Source organism: Pongo pygmaeus, chromosome 5 (assembly GCF_028885625.2).
Source record: "Pongo pygmaeus isolate AG05252 chromosome 5, NHGRI_mPonPyg2-v2.0_pri, whole genome shotgun sequence".
Lineage (NCBI taxonomy): Eukaryota > Metazoa > Chordata > Mammalia > Primates > Hominidae > Pongo > Pongo pygmaeus.
Window position 1 is genome coordinate 41,721,318 of NC_072378.2, and position 6,000 is coordinate 41,727,317.

The window sequence follows — 6,000 nt, forward strand, 5'->3', positions numbered from 1 at the left end:
TCCTCAGGAATGAGGGGAAAATAAAGACATCTTCAGATGAAGAGAAAAACTAATTTGTTATCAGCAGACCCACTTTTTAAAAAAACTTATTGGGCACTGGAGCAAAGGTCACTTTTCTTATGCATCACCAAAGAGATTAGAGGCACTATGCCCCTGCCATAGGGATCTGTGGAACTTTGAACTTGAGAGTGACAATTTAGGGTATTGGGCAAGAGAAATTTCTAAGCAGCAAAGTGTTCAAGATGTGGCCTGGCTGCTTCTAACAACCTATGCTCATATACTTGAGCAAAGAAATGACATACAACTGGAACTTGTATTTAAAGGGAAAGCAGAGTGTAAAAGTTTGAAAAATCTGCAGCTCAGCCATGTGGTAGAAAAGAAAAGCTCATTTTCAGGGGAGAAATTCAAACAGGATGCAGAAATTTGCATAAGTAAAGAAGAGCCAATTGCTAATAGCCAAGACAGTGGAGAAAAGACCTTGAAGGCATTTCAGAGACCTTCACCACAGTCCCTCCCATCACAGGCCCAGAAGCCTAGAAAGACAGAATGATTTAATGGGCCAGACCCAGACCCCTGCTGCTGTGCACAGCCTCAAGACACTACACCCTGCAACCTGGCCACTCCAGCTCCAGCCTTGGCTCAAAGGGCCCCTTATAAAGCTTGGGCTGCTCCTTCAGAGGGTGCAAGCCATAAGCCTTGGTGGCTTCCACTTGGTGTTAATCCTGTGGGTGCACAGAGTGCAAGAGTTTAGGCTTGGGAGCCTCTACCTAGATTTCAGAGGATGTATGGAAAAGCCTGGATGTGCAGGCACAAAGCCTGATGCAGGAATGGAGCCCTCATGGAGAACTCTTCCAGGTCAGTGTGGAGGGCAAATATAGGGTTGGAACCCCTACACAGAGTCCCTACTAGGATACTGCTTTATGGAGCTGTGAGAAGAGGGCCACCATTCTCCAGACCTCAGAATGGTAGATTCACCAACAGCTTATACCTTACACCTGGAAAAGACACAGACACTCAATGTCGGCCCTTGGGAGCAGCTAAGGAGGCTGAACCCTGCAGAGCCACAGGGGCAGAGTTGCCCAAGGCCTTGGGATCCCACCTTTTTTATCAGTGTGGCCTGGATGTGAGACATGGAGTCAAATGAGATTATTTTGGAGCTTTAAGATTTAATGACTACCCTGCTGGGTTTCAGATTTGTATGGAACCTGTAGCCCCTTTCTTTTGGCCAATTCCTTTCTTTTTTTGGGGGTGGGGGAGTGGGGATGGCAATGATTACCCAATGCCTATATTCCATTATATCTTGGGAGTAACTAACTTGTTTTTTATTTTATAGGCTCACAGATGAAAGGGACTTGCCTTGTCTCAGATGAGACTTTGGACTTTGCACTTTTTAGTTAGTGCTGGAATGAGTTAAGACTTTGGGGGACTGTTGAGAGGGATGATTGTATTTTGCAATGTGAGAAGGACATGAAATTTGGAAGGGCCGGGGTGGAATGATATAGTTTGAATCTGCATCCCCACCTAATCTTAAATCAAATTGCAATCCCCAGTGTTGAAGATGGGGTGTGGTGGGAGGTGACTGGATCATGGGGGAGGAGTTTTCATGAATGCTTTAGCACCATTATCTTGGTGTTGTTCTCATGATAGAGTCCTCACAAGACCTAGTTGTTTAAAAGTGTGTAGCACCTCCCACCTTGCTCTCTTTTGGTCCTGCTCCTGCCATGTAAGACGCCCGCTCCTGCTTTGCCTTCCGTAATGAGTAAAAGCTCCCCAAGGCCTCCCCAGAAGCAGATGCTGCCATGCTTCCTGTACAGCCTACAGAACTGTAAGCCAATTCAATCTCCTTTCTTTATAAATTACCCGGTCTCAGGTATTTCTTTATAGCAGTGCAAGAATGGACTAATACATTTATATAATCATAAAAGGGTCAATCTACCAAGAAAACATAGCAATCCATAATGTGTATGCACCAAAAACACAGAACTGAAAAATACATGAGGCAAAAATTGATGGAACTGACAACAAAAAAACAATAAATCAGTAATTATAGTTGGAAACCTCAATACTCTCTGTCAAAAATTGATAGAACAACTAGACAGAAAACCATCAAGGCTATAGAAGAATTCAAGAACAACATCAACCAATCTTTATAGAACACTCCACCCAATAACAGCAGAATACACAACTTTTCAAGCATTTGCAGAACATATACCAAGATTGACCATACCCTGGGCCATAAAGTAAAACTCTAACAAATTTTTAAAAATTGCAACCATATAATGTATGTTTTCTGACCACAGTGGAATTAAATTAAAAACCAATAACAGAAATGTGACCATAAAATCTTCAAATACTTGGAAACTAAACAATACACTTTAAATAAGCCATGGGTGAAAGAGAAAGTTCCAAGGGAAATTTAAAGATACTTTGAAGCAAATGAAAATTAAAACATAACATGTCAAAATGTGTGAGAAGCAGTTAAAGCAGTATTGAGAGGGAAATTTATAGCACCAAAATGCTTTCATTTTCTAAAAATAAAACTTTCAAGTCAATAATATAGGCTTGTACCCCAGTCTAAGTCAAAGATAGAGAAAAGAAAAGCAAAATAAACCCAGAGCAAGCAGAAAGAAGAAAATAATAAAGATAAAAGCAGAAATCAATGAAACTGAAAATAGGAAAAACAATAGAGGAAATAAATGAAATGAGAAGCTGGTTCTTTTAAAAGACGATAAAATTGACAAGCCTCTGACATAGAAAAAAAAGACAAAATACACAACTTCCTAATATCAGGAACAAGGGCAGGGATATCATGACAGTCCCTGCAGACATCAAAAGGATAATAAGGGAATACTAGGAACAACCTAACCCTAAATTTGAAAATTGAGAGAAAATACACTAATCCCTCAAAAAGCATAGCCAACTACAACTCACCCAATATGAAGTAGATAATTTGAATACTGCTATAACTACTTGGAAAATTAAATATGTAATTAAAAAGAAATCTCCAGGCCCAGGTGGTTTTACTTGAGAATTGTACCAAACTTTTAAAAAAGAATTAACAACAGGCCAGGTGCAGTGGCTCGTGCCTGTAATAGCAACACTTTGGGAGGCCAAGGCAGGAGGATCCCTTGAGACCAGGAGTTTGAGACTAGCCTGGGCAACATAGTGAACCCCTGTCTCTACAAAAAATACAAAAATTAGCCAAGCACGGTGGCACATGCCTGTAGTCCCAGTACTCGGAAGGCTGAGGTGGGAAGACCGCTTGAGCCTGGGAAGTCAAGCCTGCAGTTAGCCATTATTGCTCCACTGCACTCCAGCCTGGGCAACAGAGTGAGACCCTGCCTCAAAGCAAAATATTAAATAAATAAATAAATAAAAATAACACCAATTCTACACAGTCTCTTCCAGAAAACAGAAGAAAAAAGTCAGTAGTGCCTTGATACCAAGATCAAAGACAGAATCACAAAAGAAAACTACAGACTGATATTCCTCATAAATAGGGATGGAAGCACTCTTAATTGGATATTAACAAATATAATTCGAAATACATAGAAATAGTTACATACTATGACCAAGTAGAGTTAATTCTGGATTCAAAGCTGGTTCAATATTTGAAAAGCTATCAGTGTAATCCACTATATTAACAGGGTAAAGAAGAAAAATCACATGATCATATCAATTGGTACAGAAAAAAGCATTTGGCAAATTCAATACCCATTTGTGATACTCTCAGAAAACTAGAAATAAAGGGGAATTTCCTCAACTTGACATAGAACATCTGTAAAAAGCCTACAACTAACATACTTAGTGAAAAACTGAATGTTTCTCACTAAGATCAGGAACAAGGCAAGGTTGTCCATTCTTCTTTCTTTTTAGATGGAGTCTCAGTCTGTTGCCCAGGCTGGAGTGCAGTGGTGCCATCTCAGCTCACTGCAACCTCTGCATCCTGGGTTCAAGCAATTCTGCTGCCTCAGCCTCCCAAGTAGCTGAGATTACGGGCCCCTGCCACCAGACCCAGCTAATTTTTGTATTTTTAGTAGAGACGGGGTTTCACCATGTTGGCCAGGCTGGTCTTGAACTCCTGGCCCCAAGTGATCTGCCCGCCTCAGGCTCCCAAAGTGCTGGGATTACAGGCGTGACCCACCACACCTGGCCAATGTTGTTCATTCTTATAGTACTATTCAATCATAACACTGGAAGTTCTAGCCAGTGCAATTAAGCAAGAAAAGGAAATAAAAGGCATACACATTAGGAAAGAAGAAATTAAATGTCCCTATTTGCAGGTGACATGATCTTCGATGTAAAAAATCTCAAGGAACCTACAAAAAAAGACCTTCTAAAACTAACAAGTGCGTTCAGCAAGGCCATAGACTATAAGATGAATATACAAAAATCAACTATATTTCTAAATACTAGCAATAGGCACATGAAACCAAAATTTAAAATACAATCCTATTTACAATCACTCATAAAAGATGAACTACTTAGGTATAAATGTAACAAAACATATATAGCATGTGAAAATTACAGAATGCTAATGAAAGAATTAAAGAAGATTTATATAAATGGAGCACTCATGGATTGAAAGACTTAACATAGTAAAGTTGTCAGCTCTCCCTGAATTGATATACAGGTTTGATGCAATTCCTATTTTTTGTTTGTTTGTTTGTTTGTTTGTTTTGAGATGGAGTCTCACTCTGTGGCCCAGGCTGGAGTGCAGTGACATGATCTCAACTCACTGCAACTTCCACCTCCCGGATTCAAGTGATTCTCCTGCCTCAGCCTCCTGAGTAGCTGGGACTACAGGCATGCACCATCATGCCCAACTAATTTTTTTGTATTTTTAGTAGAGACAAGGTTTCATGTCATTGGTCAGGCTGGTCTTGAACTCCTGACCTCAAGTGATCCACCCGCCTCACCTCCCAAAGTGCTGGGATTACAGGCGTGAGCCACTGTGCCTGGCCAGGTTTGATGACATTCCTAACAAATCCCTGCAAGATTTGTTTGCAGACATAGACAAGATTATTCTTTAACTTACATGGAAAGGCAAAGGAAAAAGATAAAAGAAAAGATAAAACAATTCTGAATAAGGAGAATTAGAGTGAGAGGTATCAATCTACCCAGTTTCAAGACATATATCACATAGCAGCAGGAATCAAAGCTGTGCGGTATTGATGGAGGGAAATGGAACAGAATAAAGAACCCAGAAATAGACCCACACAAGTGTGGCCAACTCATTTTTGGCAAACATGCAAAAGCAATTCAATGGAGGAAGGATAGCCTTTTCAACAATGTTGGAGCAATTGAATATCCATAAGAAAAAAAAACTATGATTTAAACCTCACACCTTATATAAAAATTAACTCGAAATGGAATATAGATTTAAATGTAAAACATAAAACTATAAAAGTTTAGAAGGTAACATAGGAGAAAATCTTTGGGACCTAGTGTTTAGTGATAAGCTCTCAGACACAACACCAAAGGCAGATCCATCAAAGGAAAAAAAATCAATAAATTGGACTTAATCAAAGTTAAAAACTTTTACTCTGCAAAAGTCCCTATTAAGAGGATAAAAGGAGAAGCTATAGACTGGGAGAAAATATTTGCACAATGTACATCTTACAAAGGACTCATATTCCCAATATATAAAGGACTCTCAAAACCCAACAGTAAAAAAAAAAAAAACAAATAATCCAATTAGAAAATAGGCAAAAGACATGAAAAGACTTTTCACCAATGGCAAATAAGTACATGGAAAGATATTCCATACTACTAGCCATTAGGGAAATGCAAAGTAGGACTATGATGAGATATTAGTACATATCTGTCAGAATGGCTAAAATAAAAAATAGTGATGAGACTAAATGCTGCTGACGATGAAGAGCAACTGGATCACTCACACACTACTGGTGGGAGTGTACATGGTAAGCCACTCTGGAAAATAGTTTAAGAATTTATTTTTTAATAAAAATTGTATATATTTAAGGTGTATAACATGAT